The 13,854-nt window shown below is 36.6% G+C and overlaps 1 long non-coding RNA gene across 4 annotated transcripts in view; it reads left to right on the top strand.

Moving 5' to 3' along the window:
* Positions 1-13,854, top strand: part of LOC107978163 — a 236,107-nt gene that overhangs the window by 91,507 nt on the left and 130,746 nt on the right. For 3 of the 4 annotated variants that reach the window (XR_004771440.1, XR_003488343.2, XR_003488342.2), the window contains 3 exons: positions 3,907-4,103; positions 4,837-4,912; positions 6,614-6,750. This is a non-coding gene — a long non-coding RNA (uncharacterized LOC107978163). Of the gene's footprint in view, positions 1-1,933; positions 1,985-3,906; positions 4,104-4,836; positions 4,913-6,613; positions 6,751-13,854 lie in introns of those variants that run through there. The other variant, XR_004771441.1, reaches the window with a different exon arrangement.

The following is a 13,854-nucleotide window of genomic DNA, read 5'->3' as shown; positions in this document are numbered from 1 at the left end:
ACTTCTTTGAAAGGGTTATTTTCCTATAAAATCTGGTAGCACATCAATAACAGTGGCAAGTAAACAAGACTACATTGCTGTCAACTATTTCATAAGTAATGAAATTGGATTTCATTAAAGCTGATATGGGACTTTAGTTTCTACAATCTGATTCATATTTCATGGCCACACTAAAATAAGATAAAAAGGAGAAAGACCTGCATTTGGGGTTCCAACAGTTGTTTTGAGTTTGTGTTTTTGGAAAGTCCCTCCTTGGGGTCTCAAGGGTAGGAGGGTGACAGTGGTATTTCTTCCACACAAGCAACACTTGTACAATGCTACAGGAAGTTGTTGTTCTCCATCAAATGGCTTCTTTATAAAAAATTCAATCTTTGATGATGCCTTCATCTTTTAATGGGAAGGGGCATATATAGTAAACATGGATCTGTGAAACAGCATATTTGATCACTATTCAGAACATGGCATGACTATAGGCATGACAACTAAAAGCAAGAACACCAAATCTTTTACCCATACCATTCACTTTTGGAGTGAGAGACTTTTCTTACTCTCAGCATAAATCAAGGCTTTAAATGGTGTCTGTTACCTTAAACCAGTGGGTCTCAACATTCCTAATGCTGCAACCTTTAGTATACAGTTACTCATGTTGTGGTGACCCCCCAACCATAAAATTTTTCCATAAAATTATTTTCATTGCTACTTTATAACTGTAATTTGCTACTGTTATGAGTCATAATGTAAATACAATTTAGCTTTTATGGAGATATAGGTTTACCAAAGGGGTTACAACCCACAGGTTGAGAACCACTGCCTTAGACAAAGGTGAACATGAAAAAGTTACTCTTCATAGTTTCAAGAGAATCACCAAATGATTGTTTTGTTATAGAAGCATGAAGGTTCTTACTCCCATTATTATGAGTGCAGAGCTATGAAAACTAGAGATGGACACAGGATTCTGTGAGCTTCAGGTTGGAATTGGGCTTTTCCTATTATCAATTGCATAAAAGTTATACCCCTTGTCAGTAAGCTATTTGAGTAGTGGGCCAGATCTTTTCTATTTGCCACTCCTGCTCTACATTCTATTTTTCCTTCTATGTCCTAGCACATTATGTTTCATAGACTGCCTCTATGGCTTCTCTTGCCAGTTAATGTCTAGTTGATTGTCTAGTTCAACCAGTGGGAGCTCCAGGATAAGCTAAGATGAGGAGGAGGAAAATGACTCAAGATTTGTATTCCTCTAGCTCCTTCCCTCACATTCCATTGTGAACTGGTTATGTCTACTGAAAACCAAAGTTCCCATCAGGTGGTAGATGTTCTTGTCTTTTCAACTTTAAGAGCAGCCATGACTATATATGTGTGATTCCTAGATCATGAGATTATCCATTGTAATAAAAATCCTTTAAATGGTCATTTGTAAAATCTGTTCTCTTTGACTTTCCTGTGGTATCCTAATATTCCCTCAAGATTTTCTCACCCCAGATCTACAGCAAGCCACCAGCACATCTTCAGATTAGACAGAACTCAACCAAAATGGCATTCATTAGAGGCGCTGGAAAAATGTGCTGCCAAAGAAAAGTTTTATGTTCCACTTCCTTCACAGTTTCTGGATGAGGAGACAAAACCTTTCTATGTATCTAGATATATAATTATAATAGCAAAGACACCTGGGAGAGATATTATTTTCTGTGTGTTTTCCTGTCATAGATAGTATACATCACTTCTGTTTTGCAATTGGAACAATTAAAATAGAACAGTAAGAATTTAGTTGAGATGTTCATAGCAGCACTATTTGTAATAGCCAGAACCTGGAAGCAACCTAGATGCCCCTCAACTGAAGAATGGATAGAAAAAAATGTGGTACATTTATACAATGGAGTACTACTCAGCAGAAAAAAACAATGGAATCTTGAAATTTGCAGTAAAATGGATGGAACTAGAAGAAACCATTCTGAGTGAGGTAACCCAATCACAAAAGACAAACATGGTATGTACTTACTCATATGTGGATTTTAGACATAGAGTAAAGGATTAACGGCCTACAATCCACACTGCCAGAGAAGCTAGTAAACAAGGAGGACCCTAAGAGAGACATACATGGTCACCTGGAGTAAGGGGAAGGGACAAGATCTCCTGAGCAAATTGGGAACACGGGCGGAGGGAGAAGGGTGCTAGGAGAATGAGAAGGGGAGAAGAGGTGGGGTGAGGAGGACATGAGGGAGCAGAAAGTTGAGTCGGGGGAAGAATAGAAGAAAACAAGAAAGGAGATACCATAATAGAGGGAGACATTTTAGGTTTACAGAGAAATCAGGCACTAGGGAAATGTCTGGAGATCTACAAAAATGACACCAGCTAACAATCTAAGCAACAGAGGAGAGGCTACCTTAAATGACTTCCCCTGATAATGAGATTGATGACTGACTTATATGCCATCCTATAGCCTTCATCCAGCAGCTGGTGGAAGTAGAAGCAGACACCCACAACTAATCACTGTACTCAACTGGAATCCATTTGCAGAGAAGGATGAGTGATATGCACAGGGGCCCAGACCAAGCTGGTGAAACCCAGAGAAACAGCTGACCTGAACAACGAGGAGCTCTTGGTCCCTAGATTGATAGCTGGGATACCAGCATGGGACTCATCCAGACCCCAGGAACATGGGTTTCAGTGAGGCAACCTCAGAAATCTACGGGACCTTCTATAGTAGTAGTTCAGTACTTATCCCTAGCATAGGGCTGGACATTGGGAGCCCATTCCACATAGAGGGATACTCCCTGAGCCAAGACACACGGGGTTGGCCTAGGCCCTATACCAAAGGATATGATAGACTCTGATGACCCCCTTTGGAAGGCCTTACCCTCCCTGGAGAGCAGAAAGTATATGTGATAGGTAGGGTATTAGTTGGAGGGGTGGTAGGTAAGAGGGGAGGAAGTGGGAACTGGGATTGACATGTAAAACAATCTTCTTTCTAATTCAAATAAAAAATAAAGTTAAAAAAAGGCAAAAAAGAATTTCGTTGATAAAATGTTCCCCTAGCAATGCTATTGATGAATAAGTGACAGAACTGACATTTTGGATTTTTTCAGGTATCCCAGTTGTGTAGATATACACACAATGAATATGGAGATCTGGTTCCATTTGGCTCCTTTGATATGGGCTTCATCAATTAAGTCTCTTTATAGCAGACTCTCATCTTTTATTTTCCCTCCAGTTGTCTATTGAATCTCAATATTCATATCATTTGAGAAATCTTTGGAAAGTAGACAAACTGGCAGCCTAGAGGCAGGATTCCCAGTGAAAGCAAATAGCATTCCTAGAGTGATGCAACCATACAATGGGTGGACAGAAGCTTTGGAAGGCGGCCAGATGATATAATGTCTTGGATTAAGGCCATGCTGATAGGGGAAGAATGAAACATGGTTTCCAGGTGGTGTGTTTATTGCTTTTGATTTTGTTTAGAGAGGAAAGCTGTCCAAAAGAGATGAGTTTGGGGAAAAGAAAAAAGACTATATTGTGTTTTGTAGATAGCATATTGTAGTGTTGACATCATAATCAATGAATTACCATCAGTCATGAGTAGGAATAGATATACACATGTATATGTCACTGCTGTAGCATTTTGCCAGATCATTACAAGATGCAGTTTGCATGGAATTATTTATCTTAGTGTACTTAAAGAGTCATGATAATTGCAGTTTTGGCTCTCTCCCACTCTCTCAGACATTGTTGATGACAAAAAAACAGCTCACTCTCCATATGCCAACATTCCAGGCAGCGCTGGGATAGGATGTCCATGGAAAAGGATTAGGCACACAGACACTCATCTGACTAGGACATTTTAGAGGGGTCACAACTCTGAAGTTTATGAAGAGTTTGAGTTTGTGAAAAGAATCTTATATCTCCTTGCAGGCAGGACTTCTGGGCATGTCCACAGCAAATAGAAGACTAATTACTGGTGTTTCCGCACTATGAAATACTCAGCCACTTGGCCTGCTCCTTCAAAGATGCCAGATGTTAAGAGACCCATGTATCCTCAGATATTGGATTCCCAGCCTGGAGAGATTCTGTGTCTCAAACCAGCATCTGACCACTTTGTATATTCCTTGGTAGGTACATGATACCCTAACAAATATATGTTTTCCAACTGTGATGCCTGTTACCTTTAGTGAGCACTTATTCTGCACAGTACTTTAACTGTGAAGAGCCTCTGAAGGAAGAGATGCCCCAAGTAATGGCTTGAGCACACTGATATTTTACAACCATACTCAACTATAGCCATGCATCCCCAAGTAGGGAAGTAGCAGATAGTCATCACATGAAGCTCCATATTCATAGCAAATATAGTTTTTCAAGGGATTCTTGGAAAACAGTGTTCATTGTAGGACCAAGGTTTACCCTGTGGCACAACTCAATAAACCTATGAAGTAGGGACTGAGTTTCAAGAGACAGATGTTCAAGGGGTTGTATTTATTAATATTTTCCTACAAGACACTGCCAAGATTTCTTCTTTTCACTATTTTACAGTTGCTCAAAACACTTAGTGACATGACCTAACATTTCATGATAGTTGCAGAAGACTAAAAGCAGTGCCCCCCCCACAGTAACTGGAGAGATCTTTCCAATTGCTTTTTTTAAAGTTTTCTTTGCTACCATTTATCACCTCACCTCTATTGACTCTGCCTTCTAAATTTTAGTCTTTCAACCTGTGTGGCTTGCTTTCCCTAAGAACTCTCTTCAGTACACAATCTCATATATTTCAATTCCCTAGTGCTTGTCATTGCTTAGGAAACAGGGAATGAAAATGACTTCTTATATTTACTACATTTCCTGTTCTTGCAGGATTATTCTACCAAGAAGTGCTTTGGAGATAGACATTTGGCTCACAGAAAAGCATCCTTTGTTTATAGGCAAACAGGTATGCAATATGAAACTAAAATAGGAAATTATTCTTTGCATTCAATGCTAGCTAGTGATTTAGAGGGCCATTTAAAATGAAACCAGCTTGGAATCAGGTGTTATTCTCATTCAGTTGATGGAGTCCTTTCTACCAAGATCATCATAGAAGCTAATGTTGTTTCCCAAGCCTTTTAATGAGTCCTTCAAACCTTTTAGGAAGCCACTACTGCAACATCCTCAAAATCTTGAGCTCTGGAATGCCCAAATTACAGAAGAACTATCTATTTTCACCTTAACCTTTCATGTTTGAATTTCTTTAAAATATTAAATTATTTTTTTCTAACCCAATCACAGTTTCCCCTCCCTCTCTCCTCCCTTCCTAGCCTCTACCCCCAGTCTCCACTATCCCCATACCCATTCCCATCCACTCCTCCTTTCTCTTTAGAAAAGGGTAGGCATTCCTTGTATATCATCCACCCTTATTATGGTAGAGTCTCTTCATCCTCTACAAAAGAGCTATGGGGAGGCTTTAGTTTTTCCCGCAGTGTCTCCTCTGAGCATTTATGTCAGCTTGAACAAACAGTTTTCCTTGTTTTAAATTTCTTTATCAGTCAAATGGTTGGATGGCATATAAAGTTCCATTTTTATATAGTTACTTTGACAATTTCATATATGTATATTATCTATTCTCGTTTCTCTCTCCCAACCTGCTCTTATCACCCTATCACCCTTGCCAACCTCCCTCCTCCCTACTTGTTCTTTTCTTAGATTCTTGACTTTTGGTTTTGTTGTGGTACTCATGTGGTTTAACAAGGACCATCTGTGTGACCACTGGATTGGGAATATCCACTGGAGCCTAGTGGAACTTCATATAGTCAGTCCTAGGTGTAAATGAGTCATAACAAATATCTTCTAAATGAAGTTTAAAAGGAGAAATAAAATAGACAACATTCTTCATTCAACCTTTGGTAAATATGTATTAATTATGCAGAAGGTGCCAGCAACTGCACTAGGAAGTGGAAATTCAAAAAATAACCTGCTATATGACATGAGGGCTCACATTTTAATACAGAAACAAAGAAATGTGGGTTGGAAGTGTAAATGAAGGACTCTAACTGCCTGATAGGAATGTGTGTAGTGAACATATAAGGAGTGTTTCAGAGAAACCTGTCTAGTTCTATAAACTCAAACTGAATTTTGAATAATAAAATATTCACAGTTAAAGGTGATACAATTATATTTTATAATTATTCTCTTTACTAAATGTTATCATTTTAAAACATATTCTTCCCTTTATAATTTATAACTCTTTTTGTCCTATTGTTTTCCCTTTGGGTGCAATGTCTTCTTCCATTTTAATTTTGGAAAACATGTTTATTATCTATGATTTGTTAATATATCAGCAATTCAGCAGGTTGGAGAGTGTCCTTTTCAAGTGCCTCAGTTGGTCTGAGACTCTCCTAGGCAGCTCAACTTGTCTCTGCTTCTTTCAGGCTGATAGACTTATCTGAGACTGGTTCTGAGAAGTTCTTACTGCTTCTTACTGTTTGGGGAGGGGCCCCAGTGACTCTGATCAGTTTCAGAAACTTACTGGAGATATTTTAAGGTGTTGACTTCCTGTCTTGAGCTTTCTGGTAGGATAGAGTCTTTCACTTCCCTGAAACATCCTATCTTGAAGTATCCTGTAGTTTCACCTCCATTTTTATATCATGTGCCTTAGGAAGTTTCCTTCTGAGATGGAATGCTTTAACCTTGGAGGAGACTGCCGTACAACAAGTACATATTCAAGAAAGTGCATATATAGGTGTTGTGCTCTATGAATTTTCATCAGACAAACTCCATGTACCCAGCATCCAGGTAAGAAAAAATAAGATTCTCAGAGGGCCCTTTCTATTTATTTATTCTATTTATTTATTTCTATTTATCTATTCCATTCTATTTATTCACCACCTCTTCTATAAGCATGGCTGGTATGCACACTTGTACCACTGCATGCTGAATTTGTTTCCCCTATATTAAAATGGAAATAAATACAATCATATCATATTTAGTTTGAGATCAGATCCCTTTATTAATTTTAGTGGTTTTTCTTGACACAAGGTCTTGCTACATAACCTTTTCTGGGCCCCAGTTCACTTTGTGTAACAGGTTAGCCTTGAATTCTGCTTCAACTTTCAGAGGGATGGTGTGAAACCCCACCCCCAGATTACTTATTGAGATTTGTATAAGTTATTGTGAAAAATATAATTTGTTCTTAGTACTTTACAGTAGTGAATCTTTACATGTGATTTCCTTCAACTAGCAAAAGAATATCAGAAAGGAGTTGGTCAGTTAGTTCCTTTAGTGCACTCAGCAGGGCACTTCAATGGAAGACACTGAATCTACTCATCAAGAATGGAAACTCTGAGCATCTGAGTTCTTAGCACAAGTAAATGGTGTATCTCCATGGAGAATGAGCTTATATTCTACAAATTAGAGCATTACGATGGGATGAGGTTTTCTAACTTTCCCAACCTATAGTTCTTACAACAGTGAAAATGCTGGACAGTTTGCAGCTCAAAAGGGATTGGCAGACATTTTAAATGTTTCAGAGAATGGCAAGTTCCCCTCATAAATGAAGAAAAATAGACTTTATCAGGCCTTAATGTTATATAAAAGCTCAACAGTGTACCATGTTGTGGAAACACAAACAACAGACTATGACCAATGCATCAAAGAGAGCACAGGATGCAAGGAAGGTTAAGGACAAAAGTACAAGGAAGACAAAACAATGTGGTAGGTGGCTCTGTTAGAAGAGATACCAAGTTCAGATTTAGTGCATGCATTAAAGGCATTGTGAGTTCAATTTTTAACTGGCTTGCTTTTTGAAACACTCTAGAAAAGTCAGTTGGTTGATACTTCTAGGGATGTTTTCAAAATAGATTTAAACATTTGTATTGCCAAGATTATGCATTCTCATGAGAGATAAGATTTCCTTCTGAGGTGAGCATTCAAATTTACTCATGTTGAGAATTATTCATTTAATAAATATGAAAAGACTAAGTAGAAATAATAATTCCCAACTATATTTCTTACATACCCAATTTATCTTGTACTTGTATTATGAGTGGCAACTAGTTACTTTCTTTAATTAGTACTTTCATACATCTCAAAGTGAACCAAGAAGGCAGATTTATTCTTTAATCTATGTGTTTCCAAACTCTTGACATGCTGCTATGTTGCTGTTGCATACAAAGTTCACGTCTGAGAACTGTACAATTGAGATTAAAAATCATACAAATGTCCTCTAAATTTTAAGTAAGTTTGCAATTTTGTGTTTGGCCTCATTCATAGCTATCCTGGGCTGTAGGTTGGTTATATGTGCCACACAAAAGACGTTAGATAGTTTTTTCTTGATATACACAAATATTTTTTCTTTTGTCCATTTTCTTCTAGCCATCAGGCTGTAGGTGGAAGCAGAGTGGTTTTTGGATGTGGAAAAAGTGGATAACTCGAGAGTTCTTTTTGTTTTTGCCTTCTTAAAAGAAATGTCAATAGTCTCATATACTTCATGGTTCATCTGTTTTTTTCTTGAGGGATACACTAATTGAATCTATTTAGAGTCATGTGAGATGAGGCCATATGTGATATTGGCAAATTAATATATAACTACAGCAGAGATTTTTTAACTATCTGATATTAATTTTTAAACAAATGCATGTTACATTGGGTATTCTGCACAAGGATACTTCTTGGGATCCGTGAAGTGGGATATTGGAAAAATGAATTTTTTAGCCATAAGAAAATGGGACATAGGCATGGAATCTAGGATTTTGTAATTTAGGTTTAGGAATTATCATATATATGAATTCTGTGTTTATGATTCTTAGAAATAGTCACCTACCTATAACCCTTTATACTTTCTATTACTTTATCATTCATTTCTTATTTGAGTTTTGAAATGATAAAAAGTTACAGGCACTGTTTACTACCTTTATTAAGGACCAATTCATATTGATTGTGTTATATTTGTTTTCTGTATATTATATATAAATCATCTGAGTAATCTGATAAGATACATTGTATTATGTCCAATTTATAGCTGAAGAAATTGAGGCTTGGAGATTTTAGGGAACTGTTGACCATGTTGCTATTGTGTAGGCAACTAAAGATACTGAGAGTTCATGAGATTAGCAATCCTACTATGTCCAGAAGACAGTTTTGCAAATATGCTTTAGAATGATTTTAGTAGATCTTTAATTTTATTTATATATTTTTACAATTATGCACAATATTCTTTCATTAATGTTCCTGCATTATTTTCTCTTCTCTTTTCTTTCTTAACAAATTTCTTTTTCTTCCTAAATGTGACTCTTTCTTTTACATGTGCATATGCATGTTCCTTTTTGTAACCTGGGGCATTTAATTAGGGTTTCCTGTATGAACATGAGTTGGGAGAGTTATTCACTTGAGTAGAAACAATGTGCCAATGGCCATAGCACTGAAGACTATAGCTCCCACTTGTCTTGCAACCTTCAGCTGTCTGTAGCACTTTTGGGGAAGTGGAGTCTTATGAACCCCCCTCCTCCATCCATGATGGATTGTTAATGCCCTTAGTCTTGTGCAGGTAGCCATTGCTGCTGTGAGTTCCTATCCAGAAAACAGTATTTTACAATGCTATTTCCCATTCTCTAGATCTTACATTCTCTTTTATCTCATCTTCAGTGAAGTTTCCTGGGCCTTGGAGGGATGAAATTTGCAAATACCTGTAGCTCAAGCTGGCTTCAAACTCAATATGTTGCCAACAATAATCTTGAGCTTGTGATTCTCCTGTCACTATCTCAAGATTGCTGAGATTAAAGATTTGTACCACATGCCCATCTTAAAGAGCGCTGAGATTTGAATCTAGGATTTCAAATATGCTAGCCAAACACTGGTTCAACTGAGCTACATCTCAAGCTCTTTAACAAGGTTTTTGTCCCATCAGATATATATGAGAATTTTCAGTTAAAAGATCTAAATTTTAAATCAGTTCTTTAGTGTAGAATCACTTACACAAGGATCCTGTAGGCTTTCATTTTGTGATTTGTGAAATTGGTATAATCCTAACCTCTGGCTTACCTTCTATTTAAACTTGAAGAAATGCCATAAACATAAGCGATAATCAGAAACATAAATTATTTGATAGATTCCATTAGGGAAGAATATGGTGATTGGTATTTTATTCCACTCATCTTGTTGTCTCTATCTTTGTCAAGATCTTCTTGAATGATGGTATTTTTGCCACTAGCCTTGGAATAGTACATAGTATTTTATCCATATAAAATTTTCATTTCTATATGATACATTCTTTGCTTCTACTTTTCTTATAGTTGCTGTCAGAGTTACTTCTTTAATACAATATCAAAATTTGTATGTGTGAGAGGAAAAGAGTTATAACAACAAATGCAAGAGAGGAAAACTTATAAATAAGGAAACAGAAATAGAAGTTGGATACTATTATTCCTCCCTGGAAGTCAATGAATGAATTTAACATTGATAGATTGTAGGCAATGATATTCACAAATAAGACAGCATGTACCCCTAGGCTTAGCTTGAGAAGCCAACAGTCTCTCCTATGAGATTTAGGAAATTTATTCTATATGAACCTTGGAGAGTGAGATGATGCAATCACCTTAAAGACTACTTTAAAATTGATTTGTTTAAGCTACTGATTAAGTTGAAGTTTTATTTATTTGTTTTAACCATGTTAGTGCAACCAGTGATGTGAATTCAAATCCTCTGAGATTTTATTCTAAGCATTGCCACAGACTCGGTCCTGGACAGTCTCTTGAAGATTTCTTCATTCACATGGGAGACAGGCTAAGATAAGGCAGAAAAAGTATGCTGCCAAGTTAAACATTATTCTGTAACCTGGTTAGAATAGCTCAGAGGAGCCTTTTATTTTCTATATGAAGGAATAGTAAAAATAGACCATTCAGGTGGTCTTCAAAAGTCTACTGTAGAGGCTTGAGCCTGGGAGAGTAAGCTGAGAGGAACTATATAGTTGACTTAAATAAGCTTTGGTTTACAGACTAGGCTCTGGGGACTAGGGAAGGAAAATAAAAAAGAATAACTGAGTTTCTGATCTCAAATATTCTTATTTTTCAAGTGAGGGAGATAAGAAGGGTTAAGCTGCTTACTAGGTGAAAGAAAATATTTGTTTAATAATTTTATTATTTGTATGGGGGTGGTGGGTAGGTGTGGGTGTATGTTAAGCACTTGGAGTTACTCGAGGTCTTCTCCAATTTCAGGGCAATCTTTCATAATTCTTATTCAAGATTTGTGTCAGTGATATCCTGGTTGTCTTAATCTTAGTATCTTTGGTCTTTCTTTTAATTTTTAATCCAAGGCAACTAGAAATTTATTTCACAAGCATTTATTGGGGGTCTTCCTCATGTCAGGACTTGTACTCTTCATAAGTGATGCAATGTTAAGCAAGAAAACATAGTATGGTTATGTGAGTTTATTGCAGAGGAACTATCTTTTCCTAAAAGTTATTTGCATTTATGCAAATTCAATAGAATGCATATTTTGGAATCATAATGCATAAAGATTCAATCTTCTGCAATGCATACCTTCTCTAATTCAAATAGCCCAGGAGAAAAAGCATATTACATTTTGTAAGATGGTGAAGGCCAGTTGTTTCCCTTTCACATTTCTTACTGAGGTTGCCTAAAGAGCTAAAGGCAAAAGTCAGCTTGCAGTTTTATAAATTTTTGTCCTTGAGGCTTAAAGGAGAAATGAATTCATTTTCTGTAGGACTTCCCTGGAGATGTGCCCCAAATAGATTTGTTTAAGGATTTGAAATCATAATGAAACTTTCCTATTCATGGTCATACATCTGACTCCTACGTTATTACCTGCCTCTGCTCAAAACAATGCAAAACAATAGAAATCCATTTCCACCCAAGTAGCATGTAGGTAGATGCTCTCTGTTAAGTCTGAACATCTAAAGTAAAACTATAATTTGCACATTCACTCAAGAAGCATCTTTATATGCTTATGTAAGATTATTGCAAATGTAAAGAAACTTGAGATTTGAAAAATTAGCAAAAAAGTCCGGTTATATTGAAAGAAAAGAAATAATGACTATATTAAGTCCCATTTTCTTTAAAACATCGTTAACTGGTGTTCAAGTTTCAGTATTTTAAAGAGGTTTTCCCCAAGAGTTTGGAAGTTAATTAGTATCATTTTGGAACTTACTGTCTATTGCTGCCAAGAGCTGCAGTCGAAAGGTCACTTACAGGCAGAAATATGTATACAATTTTCTTACCCAGCAGCTGGTGGAAGTAGAAGCAGACACCCACAGATAATCACTGAACTCAACTGGAATCCAGTTGCAGAGAAGGAGGAGTGATGAGACAAGGGGTCAAGACAAGGCTGATGAAACTCACAGAAACAGCTGACCTGAACAAGGGGGAGCTCTTGGTTCCAGACTGATAGCTGGGAAACCAGCATGGAACTGATCCAGACCCCATGAACGTGGGTGTCAATGAGGAGACCTCAGAAATCTATGGAGCCTCTTGTAGTATTTCAGTACTTATCCCTAGCATAGGAATGGACTTTGGGAGCTCAATCCACATAGAGGGATACTCCTTGAGGCTAGACACACAGGGGTGGGCCTAGGCCCGATCCTAAAGGATATGACAGACTCTGAAGACCCCTGATGGAAAGCCTCACCCTCCCTGGGGAGCAGAAAGGGTATGGGATGGGTAGGGTGTTAGTTGAGGGGGCAGGGGAGGAGGGGAGACAGAAGGAACTGGGATTGACATGTAAAATAATCTTGTTTCTAATTAAAATAAAAAATGGAGAGAAAGAAAAATAAGTAAAGCAACAAAAAACCCATACAACTTGTTTCCAATTATAAAATAAATCTCTATAAATTGTAGTACATCTATCAAAAAATCCTTCTGTTAGCATTATATACACAAAGAATAAGGAAATTTATTTTTTACAATATAAATGAAATTGGATTTATGAGATGTTATTATCAATTAGTCTTTAAAAAAGTAAAAGAAAATTTAATACAACATTCACACTTGCCTTTGAATGATAAACTTAAGGACATTTTTTTGTATTCATGGTTTCAGTGGCTATATGGAAATAAATGTTTTTATAAATAAATGTTTTTTATAACCAGAAAATATCTAGGAGACTACTTTGAAAAACAAGGGCAGGTATGCTTTTCCTAATCTTGTATACCATAGAATTTTGAAACATTTCTTGTTAATCTGCCCCTGAATTAATACTCTTTAAACAAATTATGGAGGGCTTGCAACATATGGATATATTAGCTAACCTGTTTAAAAAATAAAGGTGTAGGTTGATTGTCATGCTACCAATCCTAGCCACTTCTTCATTCAAATGATAATGCTAGCATACTAGATTGCCATGTTAAACTCTCCTATTTAAGCTACAATTTATTACTTAAAATAAAACTGAAATATTAAATCCTTAAATGGATTATCTTAGTTTTGAAGTTATATAACTTTGGCTCAAATGCTGAGAAAGCCAACAGGGCTAAATGAGTAGTAATGTCTTTATCATGGCTCTTCCTTAGCAACATTCTCTGCTCTCTTATTTTCATATTTAAGGTTTTTCCTCTTATAAGATGGCATTAAAATAATTCTAATAATTTCTTGTCCATTTTGATAGATTAACTAGACACTTCTGTGGGGCTCTGAAATTTATAATATTTTACATTTAAGTTCTTTTGCTTTTACCACTTCTAAGCCTTAATTATGAAATTTTTTGTGAGTACATTCCAAAGCTGAGATGCTTAGTACAGAGTTACTGCCAAAGTTCCTAAGAATCTATGGAATGAGTCTCTGTAAAATTCTACCTCCTTTACTTGGACTAGCCAATTTTATATAAGATGAATGGAACTTGTTTTGGAGACTTTTTTCTCTTTTAAGCAGAAGTGTCCTTAGCTTCTCTGAA

This window comes from Cricetulus griseus, chromosome X, assembly GCF_003668045.3.
Source record: "Cricetulus griseus strain 17A/GY chromosome X, alternate assembly CriGri-PICRH-1.0, whole genome shotgun sequence".
In the NCBI taxonomy this organism is placed as follows: domain Eukaryota; kingdom Metazoa; phylum Chordata; class Mammalia; order Rodentia; family Cricetidae; genus Cricetulus; species Cricetulus griseus.
The sequence above is the reverse complement of the archived record's forward strand: the minus strand, read 5'-3'. Positions and strand labels throughout refer to the sequence as shown.